The sequence below is a fragment of the Falco biarmicus genome, chromosome 10 (assembly GCF_023638135.1).
Source record: "Falco biarmicus isolate bFalBia1 chromosome 10, bFalBia1.pri, whole genome shotgun sequence".
Lineage (NCBI taxonomy): Eukaryota > Metazoa > Chordata > Aves > Falconiformes > Falconidae > Falco > Falco biarmicus.
In genome coordinates, this window is record NC_079297.1 from 35,367,995 (window position 1) to 35,380,673 (window position 12,679).

Here is a 12,679-nt window from a genome sequence, read left to right on the forward strand (position 1 = left end):
TCTGCAGAAAATACATTGTCTATAATATAAAAATCAATTATTATGCTCTTCTTTGGTCCACAACAGCTCCTTGCCCACAGTTAACCCACTGAAATGAGAGGTTCTCGGCATGTTGCTTCAAGGTCATTTTCCATGCAAGTTCATCTTCCATGCAAAGCAGCATCCTAGCAGCTACCCTCTTCCATGGAAAACTCTGTGTAGTAAGTCTGTGTCACAAGCCACTTCATACAACTCACTGAGAAAGGAAAAACCACTAGGATGAGGAAGAAGGGAACGAGACACACAGAATATGTGGCACATTGAAGACTGAGAGGTGATAATGACAGGGATAGCAGAGGCCAAAAACCACCTAGAGTTTGTGAAAAAGTGAATAAAGAAAAAAAGAAAAAAGAGAGAGAGAAGCAAAGGAATGGACAGACTTTGGTCCTGTCATAGGCATAAGGAAACAAGGAAGGGAAAAATAAGTCAAGGCAAACCATGGAGGCACACGTAACCCGTAGCTGGTAATGTACTGAAGACACTGCCTTGGAGAAGGATCTGTATCACAGATACAGTCCCAGTGCTGTGAAAGAGCAAATAGGAACCCTCAAGTCAAGAGAAGGAGAACCTGGGACAACATGCTTTGGGCATGAAAGAGCAAATGGAAGGACTTGCAGGAACTCCCTGAAACAAGACATGGAGTAAGTGAAAAACAGAGACCTGCAGTGGATGTAGTAGACCAGCCTTACAGGCTTCCTAAATTTTCCCTTTACATAGGACCTATCCTTGCTTTGAGTTACTGCTGACATAAACTGGCTAACAGCTCCAAAGTAAACCTTTCTGAAAACTGGGATGAATGAAATCAGTTGTATCTCTCAGAAATAAATCTTGAATTTTTTTAAACCATAGGTAATTAATAAAGTCAATAAACAATTAAGTGGAAGAAAGTGATTGGCTTGGTAGCTGTTCATTGACACAGGTTAGAATACTGTGCAGGTCACACTGAACTATATTAGTGTAGATAATTAATGTATATTACACCAACACTGACACTACAGGGCTCTAGGCTCACAGTTTCCAAGTCCATATGAAAAGGTTTTCTGTCAAAAGGGTTTATTTCAAGGCACTTTGAAGTGAGCCACATAATAACTATCGCCTTACTTTAAAATCTTTAAGATAAACTTTGCTCTTAACTTTTGAATCTACAGGCATCCGTTCCACATAACGTATCAAGACTTGTTTATATGTCACAATTTTTTTTCCTTTCTTATCTGATCATCTTTGGAACACAAATAAATTGCAGCAGAGAAATCATTCACTTACACAGAATTTATTCCAGCTGTAAAAAAAAAAAAATACTCAAAGGTTTTAGCTCTAATTTCAATATTGCCTGCCAGCAGTCTTTCATTGGGCATTCGTACATTTGCTCCCCACTCAGGACTCCTGTCATGTAGCCTAACTAATGCATGAGCAGCTTCTTTTTTCCCCTTTTCCACACAGAATTTTAAAACTCATGTCAGCTGGTGGTTGCTCTGTATTCTGGAGAATGAGACTATTTTATGCAATCCAGTTCTATCACTTGCTCTGCTATTAATGCTTTCATGCTTTATGACCCCATTTTAACGGAAATTCAGGTCCATTATTCAGATATTTGCTATTTTACAGGAAACGAGCATTATAATTGCACTAAATTTGTGTTGACTGAAGGTAATGCAAAACAATATTGAATCATGTACCTCATGGTAAGCTGCAGTTGCACCACATTCATAGAGAAGTTGTCACAGTACACTTGATCTAGCAGACACATGTAAAAAACCTTTGTGTTTAGCAAGGAAGCTATGGGATCAATATAATCCAACCCTTAGTAATCCTAACCAGGATTTTAATGACCAGCATTTGAACAGTCTTTCAATCTGTAAAGACCAGCAATGGTATGTATACAACAAACCCATCAACAACCCTGCCTCCCATTTATCTTTTATCTTCAGTCCGAAATTGTTAACACCAGAGGCTTTACACACACAGCCTGTTAATTCAGAGCAATTACTAACCTGAAATAACAGAGTACCCCACAATTTTGTTTCAACCTAGCAAATTGGAGGTCCAGAAGAAAAGGCATCTCTGATGCAAGCTTTCCAGCAGAATACAGACATCTAAGAGAAAATTCACAAAATCTGTTTTTTTACATAAACGAAGAGTAGCCCCTTACCATGTTAGTTTATCATTGATCTACTAGATTTCCTCTTAAATACTTTCCTGAAGAATTCCTCTATGTCACTATCTTTGCAAGAGGAACAGTGGGCTTGAGAGAAAAGGAGGAATGCTAAAAAAAGCATATGGACTTCAGTCAGCCATCAGACCACATGGATTCACATGTGAATTTCCACCAGTGCAAGAACTCACCCATGAAAGGAAGCCCTTCCACAGCAAAGGCAACCAAGGCCTCACTTGTATCTACATAAAACCAACAGAGTCACTGCTGAATCACACCCTGGAAAAGAAAGGAGACATCTGTGGAATCACCAAAAAGCCCAGGTTGCATAGGGAACACAGTAAAAAATGTACACCTCATGAGAATACTTGATCTTACACACTGCCTTTATATATGTTAAATGCAAGAGATTTATTTGTGCAAAAATCTGGGCCAAACCTTTGTTTATACTTAAACTCCTACAAGTTCTCCTGTGACACAACTGTACCATAACATTGAAAATCATCAGTCACTTATCTGACACAAGGAAGACTTCAGCTGATTAAAAGACTACGTGATCTACTCTAATCTGTTCCTTTTCAGCTCACGAGACTTGGAGTACACCACAGGGACAGGGCAAAGAATAGCTCAAGTATGCTCAACTCCTGCAAACCTCAAAATGTTCATGAGCTCTTCTGCCTTGGTATCAAAGAAGCCATTTTTGTACTCCCAAGCAGAAATTCACACAAAGCAGCACTCCCAAGTCACAAGGCCATCAAACTAGCCTGTGCTCCAAGAGACGCAGAAAAACCTGCCAGCATTACACTGACGTAAGCACAGTGAATGCGATATTGGCAGGATCTCAACTTACCTCACAGGAAAATACAAATATGCATTGTGATTAACCTCTGAGACTTTCAGGAAACTACGAAAATGGCATGGAGACTCCTTTTTACAGTTCATTTACCCCAACCAAAAAAACAACTGGACATCCCAAATGCCTCAGTAAGCACACCTCACTTACTCAGTTGAGGGAGCACATTTGAGCAACACACAAGGGTTAAAAATAAATAAATAGACCAGAGTTACCAGAGAGAGACAGAGACTTTCTCCTACTTTGGTTCACCCATTCTAGTATGGTCATATTGGTGTTATTCCATGATTTTTCTAGCACACATGAATCACACAATCACAGGATCATTGGGGTTGGAAGGGACCTCTGGAGACCATCTAGTCCAGCCCCCTGCCAGAGCAGATTCTCCTAGAGCACATTGCACAGGATTGCATCTGGGCACGTTTTGAATGTCTCCAGGGAAGGAGGCCCCACAGCCTCTCTGGGCAGAACCGTCCCAGCGCTCCAGCACCCTCAAGGTGAAGAAGTGCTTCCTCACATTCAGAAGGAACCTCCTGTGTTGCAGTCTGTGCCCGTTGCCCCTTGTCCTGTCGCTGGGCACCGCTGCGAAGAGCCTGGCCCGTCCTGTCGGCACTCGCCCTGGAGAGATGTGTGTGCATCGATGAGATCCCCTCTCAGCCTTCCCTTCCCCAGGCTGGGCAGGCCCAGCTCTCCCAGCCTGTCCCCATACGGGAGATGCTCCATGCCCTCATCACCTCTGCAGCCTCTGCCAGCCCCTGCCAGCCCCTCTCCAGCAGCTCCCTGTCCCTCTGGAACTGGGGAGCCCAGCACTGGGCACAGCACCCCAGATGTGGCCTCACCAGGGCAGAGCAGAGGGGGAGGATCACCCCCCTCGACCTGCTGGCCCTGCTCCTCCTGATGCCCCTCAGGATCCTGCTGGCCCCTTGGCCACACTGCTGGCCCGTGGGCAACTCCCTGGCCACAGGGACTCCCAGGTCCTTCTTCACAAAGCTGCCTTCCAGCAGGTCACAGGAGCCTTCATATGCCAGGAATCAAACACAAAGCAGAGCATAAGGATTACAATCTTTCTTGTATTTATGATGGCAATGATAAAGAAAGGGCCATCATCCTAAAGGCAGGATTATTTTTTCAAGTTGTCAATTCACTTTAAGCAATTTGAGATTAGTATCATCTGGTAACATGTCCAAGATAAGCATTTGGAAGCTGCCCATAATAAAGCTGTCCAGTAGTAAATTGCTTCATTTCTGGCAACTGTGTTTGTTAAAAGCTTATATGAAAGACAGAGTTCATGCAATGCATTACAAATAATTTCCCACACATAATTTAGTCACAAATGCCATTAAATAATAAAGAATCAAACCACACTGTACCCCAAATGGCTCTTTGAAAATTCCTTTCACAAGGGCTCAGAGTAAACAGTACAGGATGAAAAAAAAATATCTGAATGTGGCACAACCTGCTCATTTATGATGTAAGAGCATTTTGGGAGAGAGGAAAAAGAACAACCCACTACCTCCAGAGAGCTTTCCCCACTCAAGACAGCTGCCAGAAGCCATTGAAGATAATGTTGCAAAAAGGTGGGAGCACAGGAGCTGTGAGGGGCCAGGCAGAAGGATGTTGTGTCCTTCCCAGGGCTTAACCCAAAAGTCACAAAGCTCCAGGCATGTCCTCCTAAGAAATACAACAGAGACAGGATCTCCTTCCCCAGGTGGCCTTCAGGCCTGCCATCTTAAACACACCTGGCTACTGCAGGACACGAGGTAGCAGTGGCGGGAAACGCCTCGCCCATGGGCAGCTGGCAGCAGAGCAGCTAAGGTGGCCAGCCTGAGGTGTGCCACATTTCTTGGCTGTCATCGAGGCTGGGTAAAGCCCCAGGGATGATGTTTGCCCAAACGCAAGGTGTAATCTGCCTCCCAGAGAAAGCGCAGCCCTTCACGGGGGCTGCCAGGCACTTTCACCTCAGTGCAGCCACCAGTCGGGGGTGGCGGGCAGCGCCCTGCACCTCGAGCGGGGTGCTTGCAGCTCCAGGCATGGCAGCTCACCCTCATCACCGCTTCTTCAGGAGAAAGGCAGCGAGGTACGTAACTGCGGCACGGTACTCCTGCCTCTTCGGAAAACCTATTCTGAGAGGACTTTGCCAGTTTTGCTGCATTTCTGCTCCTGGAGCGGCAACCAAAACTGTGCCTGAAAGGCTTGGGACTTCCCCTGCTTTCTTTTAATTGTTCCTTTTTTTTTTTTTTTTTCCTGACAGGAATTTTGGGTGGAACAACCCCATCTGCTTGTGCACAAACAAAATCACTGGCTTTCCACCCAGAAACAACAAGCTATCCTCCTCAGCAAGGTAACCTGTTAACTCATACCCCAGATTACATGTAAAGGGCAGAAAAGCGCTGGTGGTAGGTTGCCCCCCACCACCTGCAGGCCCTGGTAGGGCTGCCCTGGTCCTGCTGCAGCCCCAGGGCCAGCCTCCCTCAGCCCCTGTCTCCCTCCTCTGTCTGTGGAAAAACACACACCACTCAGCATTTACACAGGTGGTATAAACACACAGGATTTATACACAGGTGAACAAAGGAAGCTACCCAACCATTCTCCATAAAGTCCTGTTTCTAAGGTCACTGGGATTTGGTATGGTTTTAGCTTCTTTAAAGGTTGAAACAGAATAGAGAGGGTTTTGCTCGTTGATGCTGGCTGCCTAGCACATCAAGTTGCACCGGTACTGCATTTTACAGCTACCTGTGTGCCTTAGCAGATGCTCCCCTGTGTCTGCCTGGTGCACATTTCTGCTCTGTTCACAGGGCCTACAGGCAAGGCCGAGGACTGTTAGTTTAGGCAATGGGCTGAATCAGGACAATATAGGAAAGGCTCAAAGCTGTACATATTCCTCTCTGTAAGGTGTGCCAAACCATGTTCTGGCACTGCTGAGGATCTGCTGTGTCACACCAATGAACTCAGAATCCTGACTGCCGAAGTAATGAGCATCAAGATCAAACAGGTCTGCTTACAAGGAAACAGCAGAATGTATGCAGGGAGCCGATTTGCCACCTTACTAAAAAGGGAATTCTATGCTTGCTTATATTTCTTAAGGCTATGTCAGTCTTGTTATTTATTGTTTGTTTCATTCTTAATATCCATTGTATCATGCAGCTTAATGCTTATTTGTGCCGATGATTATATTGCACTTATTCTCTTACATGATACAGGCTACTGTTTCATTCTATTTACTGACACAGATGTTTTCTTAGGGTTTTGAAATACTTCAGTATATTTTTTTTAAATAATACTGTGTCTTTATGTTTTGAACAAAATCCACAAGCTTTCACTTTTCTGAAGAAACTATGTTATTAGTCTCCAGGAAACATAACTAGCGGCTTTCAGAATCACACAGGAAGTTTCACAGCTGTGCATTTGATTTACTCACCTATCAGCAGTTGCATAGAAGGTCATTGGTCTATTTTGGCAAACTTGAACTTTTGTACAATACAATAGCAAACAGTGTTTTGCTTGAGGCAACAGGTAATTTTGTTCCTTTCTCCCAAGAACCTGTGTCATCTAGGTTGCAACTCAGATATTTCAGCTGTATTAGGCAATCTGTGTTGATATATATATATGAACTCTCACGTTAAGAGTACTTTCTGTGGTTAGTGCACAAGGATCCCAAAGGGGAAAGGATCTACAAGGAAAGTACAGATACGTTGTCTGTTGTTTACCATTTCAAACAAAGTTTTCCCTCTTATTTTCAGTAATCAGTCTGGAGCTACTAGTACCATTACTTCTCCAAAGTCTGCCCAGCCTTCTCTCTCAAATGAAGGTCACAAGTAATATAAAGTTTGTAGGTAGAGATAATGTTTTATTGGCTCAGCTGACATAAACAGAAAAAATAGGCAAGCTTTTTTTGGCACAGAAGCCCTCCAGTCAGCTGCAAAGAAAGGTGAATAAATATTTTGCCATTAGAGAGTTATTTCTTAGATAAACCTACCTAAGGAAGCAGTGAAATCCAGCCAAATCCTACTCTTCTAGCCCATTCAGCTGAAGCCAGGAGGACTGGATTTGCACAGTCAGGACTGAATTTGGCCCACAGTCAGCTTCAGGAAAACATTTGCAGCACTGACTTGAAGAGGAATCCTGCACTATTTTAGCAATATGCTTAAAAGCTTGCTTTCTCCATGTACTTCTATTCCACTATAGATACTCTAAACAATCAGTACTATTACTGTAATATATATATATATATTGCTAGATGTAAAAGGGACTTGTAGGATTCACTCCCACTAGCTGTGCTGCTGCAACGCCAGTTTTTAACTTCAAGCAGAGCATACTATAGTGTTCTATTTACATGTCTACGTTGCATGTAAGACACAAATATATGCAACAGTCATGCAGACAAATTCTAAACAAGAAGTCAGTATTTTACCTGTAAACATATCCCAGCAAGACTCCTGGGTCTTGAGGAATTGTTCCCAGCAGAAAAGATCGGTTCCTCTGGTATTAATATTGGTGTGTTTGGGGAGGTGGTGGTTGCTTGTTTTACTGAATCTGGGTTCATGATAGGTTGTTTCAGGCTCCTCCACATCTATCCATGCACGTGACATCATTAGATGCTGATAGCAGGCAAAGTGCTCCTAACTGGAAAAACTGCTTTGCCTTTGAGTTCTGCAAAGGTTGAGACTAGCTGTCATTTTATCCCTGATAATAGTTCTCCTATTCATTTTGACAAAGGCTTAGATATTCAACAGGTGTCACACAAACTGAATCCATACAAAGCAAACAGTCAGACAGAGACTGCCATTGTGGACAGGTTGTATTACCTTCAGCCTCATGCCTAAAAATGCCCTTGAGGCATGGTCTTGGCTCTACCCCAACTCAATGCACGTGCTGACAGATCAGAGCCCTGTAAAATAATGGCTGGTAGATAAAGTAATCAAAAATGTACTCCAATGAAAAGATCAATATAAGTAATGAAGACACTTTGTTCGGAAGCCACATGAAGACTGCAAGAACACAGAACAAGGACTGGGAGTTTTAATTGAAATATTTCTGTAAAAATCATGCAACAGCATGAGTTACATTCCTTTATAGGAGCAAATAAGTAGCAAGAAAAGGGAAATCCTACTCTGTCTACTCTGTCTCCCTCTGTTTTTTCTGGTTTCCCCCTCACTGTTTTTTTCTACTTTTCTGATTGCATTTCATTAAGAAGATTTCTATTTTGAGGATGTGGGGTACTGGTTCTTAGCTGTCAACTCAGCAACATTCTTGAGAATTTATGAAACTGTAAATTCATGGATAGCTCTGTTGGAACAACTGGGATTACTTAAGTCTGTAAAGTCAGATTCCACTTAATACCCAATTCCATTCCACATACTTATTCAGAAAGGTAGTTTAAGAACATACACATTTCAGAATAAACTAAATGCTTGCTTTGCCTCTAGTGTTACCCTAACAGCTGAGAATGCCACTCACATGGACCAGGATGTTCCTGTGCTAGGCACTGTAACATACTATGGTCGAATCAATTCTTTGAAATACACACATGCATGCTTTGCCAAACTAGATTAGAGTTTCATTTTGTTCACAACTCTCTGCATTGCCCTGCTATTATTTATTTAGATATTTATTAAGCCATGGTGGTGCTGGTAGTAGAGTGGCATAGAATTACTCTCTGCTCTGCTGTGCAAACATGAAATGTGAGAATTCTTGGAGATAAAAGATACAAAGACGCGGAAGGGAGGAAAGAAAGAACAGTAATAGGCATCTAAGGTTACCTATAGCATTTATGAAGCTTAAAGGAAACATAAAACTGCTTGGAACTGGGATTTTGCTACTAATTTCTGTAGTAGTGTGGCCCCTGCTCTGCTAGTTTAAGGACAATAGTCACAGTGTTCATGGTGTGAACAGCAGTCATCAGAGGGGAGGGATCAAAGCTGACTAGGGACAGAAACTTTTCTTAAACTCCAGCAAGCAATGTCATTTAAAGGAGACTGTGAGATACAAGGATGTCCGCACACCACCTCCAAGACAAATAAAATTCAGAAGCATGACGTCCTTTCCATGGCTTGCCCAGAACAGTACAAAAAGGAATTCTTTATACTAAGTCCTTTAACTCTTTCAGTCAGAAAGGCTAGCCCATGTCTTTAGTTGTGTTTAATTTAGTTTACCTCCAGGATCTGGAGGTACAAAAAGTTATTTTATACGATTCTTTTTTTCAGTTGCTACCTCACATACACTCTCAGCTTCCTCACTCATCCATAGGTACCCACTTCCCTCTGACACCTTTCTGCATTCTGTCTTGTCACACATTCTTCCAAGCTATTCTCCCTTTATGATCCTCAAGTCCCACTTTTTTCCTCCACCCTCTTTCCCAGTCAGTGCTCCACTTTCCATCTCCCTTTGGCTTCTGTAAGAGGAAGCTGTCACACTTGTAATCCAGTAGCAGCAACAGCCAAGAGCAAGAAGAAAAGGGGCAGTGAAAAGGAAGCTGATCTGCTGGCAACAGCTGAGCTGCAACATAAAGTCAGGAAGAGGATGAAATTAGTCTGCCTTCAAGGTCTTTTAATTTCTATTGTAAGTTTGCTTCTTCTCCATACTGACTGCAACCATAATCCATGTGCCCTTTTAGCTTAATAACAACAACAAAACCATAAAGATAGTGAACCTAAAGAGATCCTCTGAGCCATTTATTTGTGGAGTATAGGAGGCTATTTTTCAGAATTATCACTTTGTGCTTGCTCAGCTCTTTCCTTGGAACACTACATTGGCCACTACCACAGATTGGGTTGGATGGACAATTCCTCTCAGCTACTGCGGTCAGTCTTATACTCAATGAACAGATTGGAGGTAGTTCTCATATGGCTAAAACCAACACCAACTTACCTACTGTTCTTGTTTTGTGTTAGTGTTGGAGGGGTGTATGTGTGTGTGTGAACAACCCTCCAAATTATTCGCAAAGCAAACACGTATTTATCAGAAATGTTTGATTCTGTTCCCCAGCATCTCGTTTACTTTTCTGCTCAATTACAGAAAAGTGAAATTTGATCTGACATCTACTAAATGCTTTGCCACACAATAGAAATACCAGGACCTCTCAGAGCTAAACGTCAGCAGCAGCTGTATGAACAACTCAAATTCCAGTAAATTCTAATAAACAGTAGTTTGCTTTTCAAGTGTAGTTGTCAAGACATGCTTTTTAAATAGAAGCAAAATCCCCCTAAATTCCCTCATGCTGCAACATAGTGATTTGTTAAATGATATATCAAGCAATGTATTCTCTTGCCATATTCTGAAAAGCTGGATCATTCCAATTGAAATACTTCCACCTCCTTCTTCCAGGAATATTTAGCACAAGTAGATCAAAAGTCTAAAATGTTAACTAAACAATTAAAAGCTTGACAAAATCATAGCAATTGGAAAGAAGGTCTCAGTGTGGAGAACATTGTATAATCACATTGAGCAGTGCCATAAGGTAAAGATGTAAGACAGATTCAGGAACAAATCAAAACTAGACTCAGTCATGTTCCAGCTAATGTGTAAGTGATGGTTCAAGATAATAATTCATGTCAGTAGATATGCAGTCATTCAGCTTCCATGATTCTGCATTATGCATTGCCTTGGGCTAGGAAGCATTTTGTCCACTTAGTAAGGCAGCATGTGAAAGGATACAATCGTTATCAAAGCATACATTATTAAAGGATTAATGAAATTTGTATGAGCTTCCATAGAAGTCTCTTCATTGATTACAGTGGGAGGTGAATAGTGCTCTCTGTATAATAAGTTCTTCCCCAGCTGTGAAGAATAGAGAATATCTAAGGTTAATCGCTAAACTAAAAGTGCAAATTCTTACTTTTTAGCAAATCAGCATAATTTAAGAAAAATATAAATTTGCATAGATCTTTGTCATAATTTTTGTTGTCTGGATTTCTGGACTACATAAAAAATATCTGAAGACAGTTCTTTCCCCAAGATGTTTTTCATTAAATCAATTCAGATAATCTTCCTGCCTGTAAGCACACAGGAACAGCTTTCCCACATTAACATTCAAGGGCCATTGAACAAAAAAGGTCTGAGGGAAATTGTTTTTTAAATAACTTTTGATGTAGAACTGACTAACTTACATGCGCAAATATACTCACTATCCTTTCTCTTTATGAGCAAATATTAGCTGGAATAGTGACTAATTAGCAGTGACGCCCAAAAGAACAAACATGAGAGTTTCCTGACATTCTACTTCATATTATTTTCCTTGATTTCAAAATTTAACATATCAAAGGTTTTTCTCCATTCAGAACTTTTATATGGCTTTGTTCCACAAATATCCTAGCAAACAGTTCTGTAGCCAGATGTCTTCTTGGGTACAGCTAAAGTGTCTGACATACAGAATAAGCTCATTGAGTTCTTTCGTGAGTGGTCAAACTGGATATTCTTTCCCAAAGTCCTATTTGTCTTTGATCTTGAAACACACAGGATGTTCCTTCTGTTAGGAGCAAAGTAACACAAAAATGTGAAAACCCACTGAATAGTCCAGGGTGTGTGTACAGCATGCTCTGTGGTTGAGACCATTTTAGCCTTCACAATTAAAGCACGTTTGCTGTTAATCCAACAATACATTGTATTACGTAAGAGACTCAAAAACATTCCCTCATAGCTGACGTGATTATGTTCAAACCGAATACAATGGAAAAACTCCTCTTATAAACTTGAAAGCAAGCAGAAAAGAAGTCTATTTGCCTTTCAAATATAAAAAATGTGCCTAAAAACCCTTTTAGTTGGTCAGGTTTGTGGCTTGAAACTTTACACATTACGTTGAAATTATCCTTTGAAATATCACAGAACCACTGTAACAGTTTTGGGCCCCTCACTACAAGAAAGACATTGGGGTGCTGGAGCGTGTCCAAAGAAGGTCAACAAAGCTGGTGGAGGGTCTAGAGATGAAGTCCTATGAGGAACAGCTGAGGGAGCTGGGGTTGCTTAGCCTGGAGAAAAGGAGGCTCGGGGGGACCTTACTGCTTTCTATGACTACCTGAAAGGAGGCTGTAGGCATGTGGGGGTCCATCTCTTCTCTCAGGGAAAAAGTGATAGAGCAAGAAGAAACAGCCTCAAGTTGTGCCAGGAGAGGCGGAGATTGGATATTAGGATAAATTTCTTTACTGAAAGAGTGATCAAGCATTGAAACAGGCTGCTCAGGAAGGTGGTGGAATCACCATCCCCGGTATTGTTCAAAAAATGTCTAGATATGATGCTTAGAAGCACAATTCAGCAGTGGATTTAGCAGTGTTGGGTTAATGGTTGGACTTGATGATCTTAAAGGTATTTTCCAACCCAAATGATTCTATGATTCTATAAGGTCAGGGCTGCTGTGATACTGACCTGTGAACCATAAGGGATATATGTAAGGCATTGTATGTGCATCAGTGTATGGAAGGACATGGCACAGCCGATGTTTGGTTTCATCTGAGTGTTAATACAGTCAAAGCAGGAGGTGAAACACTGCTTTCATGAGTGGAACAAGAGAGGACTAGTTCCTTTGCTCAAATTAGGACAGCCTAAAAGAAACTGTAATTTGCTCCTAGTGCCAAGGTATAACAAAGTCATTGCAGGTGGAAGAGCCCATTTCTACCCTCTGCACACCAAAATCTGGTGGAAAG